Here is a 13147-nt window from a genome sequence, read left to right on the forward strand (position 1 = left end):
ATGTTACACTGATTTGTGACAGTCCCTGAAGGATTTTGGATCTATAAACGACACTAATAAAAAGTAAAATTCATGAAATGTCCAGTGGATTCTATGAGATTATGTGCAGTGTGACCATATGACCCCTGCACCTAAACTCCCTCCCAGAGCTTGCACCCCTCACTTCTGCACCCCAACGCCCTGCCCCAGGCTCAGCCAAGAGCTACCTCCCACACTCCAAACCCCTCAGCCCCAGCCCAGTGAAAGTGAGTGAGGGTGCGGAGAGTAAGCAACGGAGGGAGGAATGGAGTGAGCGGGGCCTTGGGGAAGGGGCAGGGTAGATCCTGGATTGATTTTACATTCAAAAAATTATCTTGTGCATAAAAAGGTTGGAGACCACTGCTCTATGCCATTATCTAAATCACTGATGAAGGTAGTGAACAGAACCAGGACTCATCCCTGCAGGACACCACTAGATATGCCCTTCCATCTGGACTGTGAACCACTGATAACTATTCTCTGGGAACAGTTTGCCAACCAGTTATGTATGCACCTTACAGTAGCTCCATCTAGGCTGTATCTCCCTAATTCGTTTATGAGAGGGTCATGCGAGACAATATCAAAAGCCTTACTAAAGTCAAGATATACGATGTCTACCACTTTTCCCAATCCACAAGGCTTGTTGCCCTGTCAAAGAAAGGTATTAGATTGGTTTGACATGATTTGTTCTTGACAAATCCATGCTGACTGTTACTTATCACCTTATTATCTTCTAGGTGTTTGCAAATTGATTGATTGGTTATTTGCTCCATTGTCTTTCCAGGTTCTGAAGTTAAGATGACTGGTCTGTTATTCTCTGGGCTGTCCTTATTCCCCTATTTAGAGATTGGCACTATATTTTCCCTTTTCCAGTCCTCTGGAATCTCTCCCATCTTCCATGAGTTTTCAAACATAATTGCTAATGGCTCAGATATCTCCTCAGTCAGCTCCTTGAGTATTCTAGGATATATTTCATCAGGCCTCGATGACTTGAAGACCTCTAAGTTGTCTAAGTAATTTTTAACTTGTTCTGTACCCTATTTTAACCTCAGATCCTAACTTATTTTCACTGATGTTCACCATGTTAGATGTTTGATCGCTCCTAACCTTTTTAGTGAAAATTGAAACAAAATACGCATTTAGCACTTCCGCCATTTCCACATTTTCTCTTACTGTCTTTCCCCCTCATTAATCAGTTAGCAACCTACGTCTGTGACCTGACTGAACTGCTGGTTTGACTATGACCAAATTGGTGTTTTAAACATGGATGAGCTAGTCTGTAGGCAGCAAGTCAAATTGCATAGACTACAAGCAGGGCTTTGAAATAACCAAAACTGACTAACCGAGACACTTGCATAAAAGTCAGGGTTAGAAATAGAATCCTAGGACTGGAAGGGACCTCGAGAGGTCATCTAGTCCAGTCCCCTGCATTCATGGCAGGACTAAGTATTATGTAGACCATCCCTGACAGGTGTTTGTCTAACCGGCTCTTAAAAATCTCCAATGATGGAAATTCTACAACCTCCTTAGGCGATTTATTCCAGTGTTTAACCCTCCTTACAGGAAGTTTTTCCTAATGTTCAACCTCAAACTCCCTTGCTGCAATTTAAGCCCATTGTTTCTTGTCCTATCCTCAGAGGCTAAGAACAACAATTTTTCTCCCTCCTGCTTGTAACAACCTTTTATGTACTTGAAAACTGTTATCATGTCCTCTCTCATTCTTCTCTTTTCCAGACTGAACAAACACAATTTTTTCAATCTTCCCTCATAGGTCATTTTTTCTAGACCTTTTATCATTTTTGTGGCTCTTCTCTGGACTTTCTCCAATTTGTCCACATTTTTCCTGAAATGTGGTTCCCAGAACTGGACACAATACTCCAGTTGAGGCCTAATCAAGCACAGAGTAGAGCAGAAGAATTACTTCTCGTGTCTTGCTGTGCTCTAACATAGTTGCAATTTAAAGCCTAAAATAGTTGTCTGCTTTACTTTCTATATTGTCAATCACATTCCTGGTTAAAAAACGTAGCTCACTATATTGCTCTTCCCTTTAACTTATTTTCCTTTCCTGGCTTCACTATGCTATTTTTCTCTTCCTGTGTTGTCTTCAATGTTTCCCCCCCCCCCTTCTTCTCCACTTGCCTTAATCTCTCTCTCATAAGAACATACTCTTCTTTCTTAAGCCACTGATCTCTCCCACTAATGCATCGGTAAGGCTTAAACACTTTTACATGGTAGGCAGAGGACTAAACTTACGAGCCAAAGTTTGATATGAAAGGCTGGGATGAGGGTGGGAGGTATTCTGCAGTGAAACTCCCAACAGCCCATGCTTCCTCTCCCTCAAGCTGTTGGAATTGACAAGACTAATCAGGTCACTTTGCTGCAGCTTGGCAAAATTATAAGCAGCAGGAAGGAGGCTGAAGCTATCTGTCTGTGGACTTCAGAGTACAGCACTGCATTGTTGACACTCGTTTCATTTTGCAACCATAAATGTTAGGCTCTCTTGTTCATAGTAAGGCCTAAATTGGCTAGAAGTTGAAGGCATTTGCTGAGGAAAGCTTCCCACACTCGTCATGGAAAAGTAGATTTTTCAAAATCCATCTCTGAGCATTAGGTCTAGTCAGTGTTTTCAAGCACTCCAGTCAGGAACACCTGCCTCTATATACCAGTTATATGTCATAGCTAGTCCACAATGTTGAAGGGTCAGAAATTACATTTTTTTGCTGTCTGCTGTGGATCATATTGGACTGATTTGAAGAGATATTTTTATAATGTACTTTCTAGCGCCATCATTTAAGGTCTTTGTGAGACTCTTCAGCTGAACTTGCTAAGGAAAGGGTGTATTATTTCTGTTCAATAGAGTCCTTGAAGTCTCCGCTAGTCCTGTGTTTAGTGCACATGAAGATACTAGGTATACGGCACTGAAAACAAAACTTATCCATCCAACGGAATAGTATGACATGAGTGACAACAGTGCAAGCTTCTCGACTGTTCCCTGCTGTGTCCCTCAACTCAGACCTCTTAGAGTGAGAGGGTGGCCCTGTAGTTTCCATCAGGTTCTTCTTGCCAACAAAGCTAATGAGGGTTTAGATGATGTAGTTTCAGTGCAGTTCCTAGCGGATGAGTGTCTAAATTCAGTTCACTAAGGCCACCAAACAGCTGTCAGATGGTAACAACCTTTTGGTCGTCACTGAAATGGGCCAAATTGAAATCGGTGACCTAGGAGTGAAAGTCTTTACATCCTGTTAACCTGAGCCATCCTGTCCCTCAAGACTTGACAGTATTTGGATCCTCTCTTTCTCGTTTATAAAATAAGAGGTAAAAAAGGCTGGAAATACTCTCTTCAGTTCAAAACAGGAGAATATAGATTTTATCTATATAACTAAATAATGTGTCTCTTTTATTGGAAATAGCTGTATTTTGTGCTTAACATGTGTCTTGAATAAATCAATTTTTCTTTGGTCATGTACATGGGAAAACCTGTTATGAACATGGAATACTCACTATGAAAAAAATCGATTTAGAAAAAGCATCGTAAAGGTTCTTTACCAAACTGGGATTATAAAAAATAAATTATAGGGAAAGATCCAACTCTGTAGAAATAAATAATGTAGATTTCCTCTTGGATTTGGTGGATAATCATGGCTATATCATAGGATGCTATCTTGGGAAACAATACTGTTTGTTTTTTAAATTCATTTTTCTTATTTATTAGTCATAAGTCAATTGTGTATCTCAATACTAGTGTGGGGTTTGGGGGGAGAAAAGGAGGCACTAAAATTTTGTTTTTTAAAATATTTGTTTCTCACTGGTAGCTTTATCCCTCTTTTGTTGTACAAGGTTAGTGATAGTACACAGTTTTGTTGTTGTTGTTGTTCTTGCAAGACTTAAATGTTGTGAAATAGCTGTTACTGTTCAGTGACCTTCTGCATGAGCGTTTGTTTCATAGGGATGGATTTAGATTGAGTTTTCCTTCTTCATCTGAAGCTTTATCTTTGCCAGGAAGGGTGTCATTTGATTCAGAAAAATCTACATAATTTCAAGAATGTCACCCTCTGCAGCATGGCCAGTGGAGACTTGCTTCCTTCCCTTTCCCGCCGGCTCCTAGCTCCAGGTCTTGGTCAATGTTCCCTCTAATTTTTTCTGTCTATGTGTGGAATGAATTTTATGTGCACCATATCGAGGTAATGTGCAGATGTGTACCACCAATAGAAACAAAAAACCTACGTATAATATATATATTTTTAAAAGTTACCATAGGGATAATTATTCCAATCAGGACAGATTAGGCATTATAGAACTCACTACTCACAAAATTAAATTTAAGCGTAAGAGAGAAATAAAAATTATGAAATGCATAGAACAGTCAAAACACTAAAATAAGAGCACTTTGAAAGAATAATATTTCAGAGAATATATGTGTATTGCATGAGGTATCAAGAAGTAACAACAGTAATACAAGTTTGTACTGGGAGGTGAGCGTGAAAGACAGACACATAGAGTGTGTGTGTGAGAGAGAGAGAGAGACTGTGTGTGTGTGTGTGTCAGACAGACAATGCATGTGTGTGAGTGAGTGAGAGAAAGACACATGCTGCCCCTTTAAGTAGATTGGCACTCACCACTCTGAACCCTGCTTGTTCAGACACAGCAGCAGCCACTAGCAAGCTCTGTCCGGTGTCCCACTCCTGAGCCTTGTCATGTTGTCCCCCTCGCTCTGGAGATGGGGTACAGAGGAGGACATCAGTGCCCCTCCCTGGCCCCCCAGCTCTGCACAGCAAGCAGAAGGCTCCTGGGAGCAGCTAGCCAGGGGCTCCAAGGTGGAGGGCAGGAGCAGAGCAGCAGTGGGGGTAGGGGCACCTGAAGTGCATGGCATTTGATAGATTGCTGGGCGGCCACGCAGCTTAGGTGTTGGTGGAAATTTTGATAATACAGTGTCATCAGAAATGGGTCAACTTGGGTATTATTAAAAACCCTTTCTCCCATGAACACAATGGTACCAAACATGGCAAACCTAAACAATTATGTAAATGTATATTCAAGAAAATGTTTAAAAATCAACATTTTTTTAAATGATACTCTGACACTGGCATATCAAACATGCAGCCCTCACAAAGTTAGATTGAGGCCCTCAACTGTTCTTTATCGCCTCCTAAAATGACACCAGATTAATTTTTTTGAATGCTTAACAGATTACTATAAATTGATTTGCCATCATGGGCCAAAAGAAAAAAAAGTGGCTCAGTGGTATTATCAGATTTATTATGCCAAAAGAGTTATAATGGGGCACCAGTTAAAACGTCAACAGCCAACCAGAAATTACTGAAATCCCTCTGCAAATAAGTATGCACTTATTTATATAACATATAGTACATAACATAATATAATTACAATCCCAAAGTAATTTATTACAAAATCCTTGTCTTTACTTTGGTCTTCATGATTTTTAGGCATCAATGGGGAGACGAACAGTACTGACTACTAGTTGAATCTTTGGAGATTATTTCTGGGGAGGATCTGGTTAAACACAACGCTCAGTGGCTTCTGACATTCTGTAAGAAGTGCACCCGTAAACTGAATTTGGCAAGGTTGGAGTGGAAATCCATCAGGAAAAAGTTGAAAATGCCAGGACGAATGCCAGCTGTGCATAAGACTCACCTTCTATTAGGTCCCATGACATGGGTTTAGAGAAGAATGCCTGCTTCTTCTGCAGTAAGCTGGAAACCCAATGGCATCCACTGAGCACAGTTTCAACATGTGAGATAGATGAGAAACTGTATGAGGCAGTCACTCTTAACAAGAATGTTGCATGGAAAGTAAGTATGTGCGTTAACTCAAAAGACATACATGCATACAACATTGCATATCACATCATGTGCTATGCCAAGAATAAATGTAATGTGTTGCACCCAAAGGAAAAAGCAACAGAAATAACAACTGTTTTTTTTACTGTAAACTGTGCAACTCAGCTGGAGTTCATAAATTGCCTCGCAGAGGCTCTAATGGATGGGAAAGTGGTGGTGGTGGCCGTTACAGAGGCTAAGAACAGAGAAATATGTGTTTTGTATGGGATTGAAGGGGAACAAATGCTCAGCAGAGAGGCTCTTAAAGGACTTATTGAAGATGAACTGTGAGATATGGATATAGTTTTTAGCAATCCTATCTGTAGAAATGAATCACAGCGCATATCTTTAAAAACTGCAAAATAGGTGATCCTATCAAAAGCAGAAGAAAGTGCTGATGTCAACAGTAATATGAAGACTGTTTGCAGATGCTAAATTTTTAAGAAAAACTATTTTGTCTTGTAATATATGGGAGTTCCAGAGATTCATAACTGATGGCAAACTGAAGAAATAATATTGTGTGACCTGTATTATTTGAAGTTTTGCATTGGTAGTCTCAGTGACTTCATCACCATCAAGTATGACAGTAAGCAAATGAAGCACAAGGATGCCGTTTTATTGCAAAGCCTCATATATGAGAGTTTGAGCAAAAGATAAGTTTCCAACATGTACACAACAACTGTATGGGATCTGCATAATTACTACTACAGGTAGGTGTTGGCTTAACAATTCGTTCCAAAATCCATAGCAAATTGCTTGTGTAGCTTATGCACAGGATTGGCTCCTCCATTGATTATAGCAAAGTAGTCCGCCTGGAGACTGCAATTGCAAATGAGGTTCTTCACTGAATGGAAGTGAATGGAGAGATGTGAGTTCCCCCAGAACTCGTCAAGGGTGGGTTTATATTTTGTGCTGATTTCCTTGAAGATACATCAGGTGACAAACATACTTTCGTGCTTCAGTTATGGTCTGCTATCAGGAACATATTAAGGGGGACCTGTCCCAGTCTCAAGTCCTGTCTGGATCAGCAAAGACCATTCCATGAAGGGGCTTCCTGTCTTCATGGCTTGCTTACTTTCCTGCCAAGGTCCAAAAATTCTGAAGCCAAGAAGTCCAGTTTTCAATGAATCAGCAGTTGAATTGATTATAGTAGAGCTTTCAACATTCACTAACCTTGACTTCACTTGATCATTGTGCAGAAGTCAGGTACATTCCAGGGGTGAAAAATCATTGAGTAGGCCATCAGCTGAAGAGAGAGAAGACATATCCTCAAATGATCCAGATGCTCAGCACATAGCATACCACACACCCTTTCAGGAGAAAGCTACATTCCGACATGGTCAGCCTTTAACTTGGCACTATGTAAAATGCAAGAGTGAATGACCAGCAGATGCATCCTGCCAATTGTTACTGTTTGCCCCATGGTTGCTGTTTGAATGTGACAGAACATTGCATACATGCCTGGGGAAAAGCAAACTAATGTGTATCTTGCATGGTCTTCCTAAGCCAGCACCTACTGACAGTGTGGCTAGTACCCTATGCCAACAGAGGTCTCTCAGCATAGCAATCATAGATGGTACGAGGTACAAGCTTTTGACCATCCAGAAAAAGTTAATCTTCTGAGATTGGCTGAATTCTTCATTATGAGGCAACAGAGAAAATACTGGACTTATGACAAAGTCCACTTTGTGTTTGACATGTATGCAGGAGAATCAATTAAAATATTACCAGAAACAAAAGACTCCATGGGATTGCACCAGTCCACTACAAAATCATTGACTCCACAAACATCTCCAATGTCACAATGAAGAAGTTATTGTCTCATTCTCACAAGAATGAGGATTTAACCACATACATTGCAGGAAAAACTGCTCCAACATGCAAAGAATTTTGTCATTGCATGGCATAACAAAGTTGCTGCCTCACACTGTTCTGTGGAGTTTCTTTGTAGGTCCCATGAGTAGGCTGACACTAAAATTATCTTGCATGCCATCGGTGTCACAGAGAGAGGTGCTACTAAATTATTGATTTTTTGCACAAGACACAGGTATTCTAGTGCTCTCTATGAAATGCGACCAAAGACTTTTGCAAGACTCTTTTTGTGCCTAATGCTATAGAACAGAATTGCTGGGTATCCCTCAGCAATGTGGTCATATTACTTGGACCATTTAAGCCACCACACTGCCATGTTACCACACCCTTTCAGGATATGACACTACTGGAAGGTTGGCTGGAAAGACCAAATTATCTTTTTCTGGAAAGCATTTGATTAGCCTCCGAAGACTTTTCTTGCTGTGAAGATGCTCGGAATAGCTGAGACAATCACTGATATGCTATGTGGGTGAGAATCCGTGTGACAACGTGTCTAGCAGTGGTGCCCTAGACTAAGACAACACTGATGATGACTTTGATTTGAATAAGTATTTTCAGTTCAACATGTCAAGGCTAACTTCCCTAGAATTATCAAAGATCAATGCCTGTTTTATGTAAGCAAACCATCCCTATGTTAAAGTATAGTTTTAAAAAGTTGATTTAAAAAAAAATCTTCTCAAATATATAGCTACATAATTATTCTAGGCTTGTCGCATTTGGTACCATTGCATTCATGGGAGAAAGGACTTTTGAGTAATACCCAGCTTGATCCATTTCCAACTACCAGAGGATCTGGATCTGGGCCTCAGGGGGACAGCAAGTCCCCCCCAGCACTCTGCAGAGGGTGACGCCGTTGAAATTATGATTCTGTGGATTTTTACAAATCAAATGATACCTCCCTTGCCTTTCTATCACTAAATTGCCCATGAAATAAGATTTTACTACATTATGCTCCCACACTAACAAGACAAAGCTTTGTTTCGCAAACTAGATGATTTATAATTTCAGTGGAATTCCTGTAAATGACTTGTAGGAACAGGCCCCTAAACTGTTGCTTTGTTCCTGAACAATGCGTAATATCTACAGTTGGCATTAAAATTTAAAATGCCCAGTGTAATGCAGTGGCCAAACGGGTTTATGTGATCCTGGAATGGTATAAACAGGAGAATAGCAAATAAGAGTGAGGAGATTACACCTTCTTTGTATTTACACTGGTGTGACTGCTGCTGGAATACTGTCCAGTTCTGGTGTCTACAGTTCAAGAATAATGTTGATAAATTGGAGAAGGTTCAAAGAGCCACAAGAATGATTAAAGAATTGAAAAACCTACCATATTGAGATAGACTGTTTAGTTTAACAAGAGAAGATTAAGTGGTGACTTGATCACAATTCATGGGGAACAAAAATTTCATAATGGACTTTTCTGTGTAGCTGACAAAGGTATAATGGGATCTAGTGGCTGGAAGTTGATGCTAGACACATTCGGACTAGAAATTAGGTGTAGATTTTTATCAGTTAAGGTAATTAACCATTGGAACAGTTTACCAAGATTTGTGGTGAATTTTCCATCAACTTTTAAAATCAAGATGGGATGTTTTTCTAAATGATGTTCTCTAGATAAAACCTTAATTCAGGGAAGTCTTATCATTTGTGGTTGTGCAGGAGATCAGACTAGACTAGCACAGTGATCTTTTGTGGCGTCAGCATCTATGAAATCTTTACATAAGAAAATGTTCAGACAAATTCCATGAAGGTTTTGGAGGGCTTTCATTCTGGATATTTTCCTTGAATTGTTGACTGTCCTACCATTCAAATCACAAAGACCGTTTTAAATTGGAGTACTGACTCTTGGGCTAATTTCAACTCAGTGGGAGTTACACCCATTTATGCCAGGCCTGAATTTGACGTGTCTCTTTGCCATATACTGATGTAATTCTCTGCAGATATTGTAATCAAGTAATTTGTGTCTGTGTGTATAAATCCACTAAAGCAGTAGTCCAGTATTTTCTATGTTTTCTCTGTCTTTAGTAGTAGAGGAGCTTAACGTGTATGTAACATAGTTTAAAAAATAATGGTTACAGGGATTATGAATAAGAAAGTTTAAAATAAGTGTGGCAAACTTCCCTGGGCCTGAACAGAGACGTCTGTTCATAAGAGCCAAGAACTAAAGCTAATCCACAGAAAAATGCTTTGAGACAGTTTTATTATGGAAGTTGGTGGTTTCTCATGACCTGATTACATTCAATATGGGCAGAGGACAGTCCGAACCAGTACTATATATTGAGTGTTTCAAAGGGCCTATTTTCCCAAAACTGAGGGAAATTATCAATACAATTGTTTGGGGGGGAAAAATTGAGACCAAAAACGTGAATCAAAATTGGCAGTTTCTTTTAAATGTTTATCAAATGGCCAAAAAAGCACAATGCCACAATTAATAAAAGAGGACTGTGCCGCACTCTATATGATTTTATAAAAATATGCTAATGAGTGTGAATATAATGTAGCTGGAATATGCTTCATGCAAAAGGTCTCTTGTAAGGTATCATTACAAATCTTATAATCTACTGAGTGTGGTCATCCTATTTGTATAAATGTATCACTCTTGTATCTGAAACTAGAAATATAAAATGTAACTCTGAGGGCCTATTGTAATTATGCAAAGTATGGGCTATTAATGGTGGTTTGGAATCTTGATGGCTCCCATTAACCAGGACAATCTAGATGGCTCTGTTTCACTTGTAAGCCTTCCTGTATACGGGTGTGCTGGCAAGTGGGTAATGAAGTCTTACAGTGACATGTGATCATGTCACCTGAACTGGAATCCATCTTTAACCTGGTGGTTTCCATTGAGAAGGAGGGGGTAGGAACCCAGAGAGGGACAAAGGATTCCCGCCTTATGCAAAAGATATATAAGTGGGTGGAACAGAACAAAGTGAGGCAGCCATCATGAGAAATCCCCTAGTTACCACCTGAGCTGGAACAAGGGCTGTACCAGGGGAAAGGATTGTGCCCAGACTAGAAAGGTGTCCAGTCTGTAAAAGAAACTTATTGAAACATCTCTGAGGGTGAGCTTTTATCTGTATTCAGTTTTACCCTGTATAAGCTTCACACAGGGTAAAATGGATTTATTTAGGGTTTGGACGCCATTGGGAGTTGGGCATCTGAGTGTTAAAGGCAGCACCACTTCTTAAGTTGCTTTCAATCAAGTCTGCAGCTTTGGGGCACATGGATCAGACCCTGGGTCTGTGTTGGAGCAGACTGGCGTGTCTGGCTCAGCAAGACAGGGTGCTGGAGTCCCAAGCTGCCAGGGAAAGCGGGGCAGAAGTAGTCTTGGCATATCAGGTGGCAGTCCCAGGGGGGCTATTTTCCCAAAACTGAGGAAAATTATCAATAGAATTGTTTGGGGGGAAAAAATTGAGACCAAAAAATGTGAATCAAAATTGGCAGTTTCTTTTAAGTTTATCAAATGGCCAAAAAGCACGATGCCACAATTAATAAAAGAGGACATCTTTGGCTAAAAGCTCATCCTGTTTCAGTGCTACAGTAAAGGCAGCAATTAGCTATGAAAAAACAATATATAACAAATGGAAAAAAGGGGAAAGATGTAACAGTCAGTGTAAAGTAGAAGTCATGAAGTGCAGAAAATGTGTAAGGAAAGCTAAAGATAACAGGGAAAAATCCCTGGCTGGCAGGGGTAACAACAATAAGAAGAGATGGTTGCGTGTGTTTTATAAAGTTTGTTGTTAACAAAAGAGATCCTAGCAATGGAAGAGTTCCATCACTAGACGGAGATGGTAAAGTTGTTAGTCATGATGCAGAAAAGGCAGAAATATTCAATAAATATTTCTGTTCTGTATTTGGAAAGAAGTGGGATGATGTACTCCTATCATATAAGTATTAAGTACTTTCCAGTCAATTAGTAACTAAGGTGTCTGTTAGACAACATCTACTAGGAATAAACATTTTTAAATCAACAGGCCCAGATAACTTGCAGTCAAGAGTCGTAAAAGAGCTATATGAGGAGATCTCTGGCCCACTGATAATTTTTAATAAATCTTGGGGTACCGGGCAAATACGAGGGAGTGGAAGAGTGCAAATGTTGTGCCAATGTACAAGAAGTGCTGGGTTGACCCAGATAAATGTACGCCAGTGGTTAGCTTGACATTATTCTGAGGCAAAATAATAGAAAAGTTGATACAGGAGCCTGCATTCAATTTAATTGATAGAGAATTGGAGGATAGGAATATAATTGTCAGTGGACATGGATTTATGGAAAATAGTCTTGTCAAACCTTATTTTATTCTTTGTTGAGATTGGTTGATAAAGGGAACTGCTTAAATGTAATATACTTAGACTTTTATTAGCTATTTCATTTAGTATCAAACAACATTCTGATTAAAAAATTAGCACTGTACAAGATCATTAAATGGATTAAAATCTAGCTAACTGACAGATCTCAAAAAGCTGTCATTCGGGAATCATGATTTAATGGGGTTGTCTCTAATGGGGCTCCGTAGCAATTAGTCCCAGGCCTAATGCTATTCAACATTTTCATCAATGATCTGGAAGCATAAAATCAGAGTTGATAGCAGATGATGCAAAGATTGGTGGAGTGGTACCATAATGATGACAGGGCATTTATACAGAGCAAAAATATTGAAAAATTAGAGAAAGTGCAGAAAAGAACCACAAAAGTGATTTGAGGGCTGGAGAAAATGCCGTACAGCGAGAGCTTAAAGATCTAAATCTGTTTCGCTTATCAAAAAGATGAAGAGGTGATTTGATTGCATAAATACCTTCACAGGGAGAAAATACCAGGTACTAACATACTCTTTAGTCTAGCAGAAAAAGGCATAACAAGAACTAGTGGCTGGAAGCAGAAACCAGACAAATTCAAATTGGAAGTTAAGCACACATTTTTAACATTGGGACGCACTACCAAGGGAAATGGTGGATTCTCCATCTCTTGATGTCTACAAGTCAAGACTGGATGCTTTTCTGGACGATATGCATTAGTCAAGCACAGGTTATTGGGCTCAGTGTAGGGGTAGTTGGGTGAAATTGTGTGTCCTGTGTAATCCAGGAAGTCAGACTAGGTGATATAATGGTCCTTTTTTTGCCTGAAATGCTATGAATTTATGAATCGCATGGGCATAAGGATCTGCCTTCCTGGATCCAGTGGCAGGATTGAGACTCAAATAAGGAAATATCTTTCTTACTTCAGAAGCGGCTTATAGACATTACTCACCATTTGGAACTAGAGTATACACATAATGGGTCCTGATAAGATCTCATTAGAGGTTATTTTAGTTAATGGTGGTAACTGGCTGAGAAGTTCTGTTGCTTATTGTTCATTAAGTCTCTTTATTAATTGAAGTAATGAATGTAAATAATGAAGTAATGTTTTATTTCTTTTTTTA

General features: G+C 39.5%; 1 protein-coding gene across 1 annotated transcript in view; it reads left to right on the forward strand.

The window, feature by feature from the left end:
- Positions 1-13147, forward strand: part of AGPAT5 (1-acylglycerol-3-phosphate O-acyltransferase 5) — a 120348-nt gene that overhangs the window by 22977 nt on the left and 84224 nt on the right. The gene's annotated exons all lie outside the window — the stretch shown is intronic.

The sequence above is a fragment of the Lepidochelys olivacea genome (genome assembly GCF_965140295.1).
Source record: "Lepidochelys olivacea isolate rLepOli2 genome assembly, chromosome: 3".
Classification (NCBI taxonomy): Eukaryota; Metazoa; Chordata; order Testudines; family Cheloniidae; genus Lepidochelys; species Lepidochelys olivacea.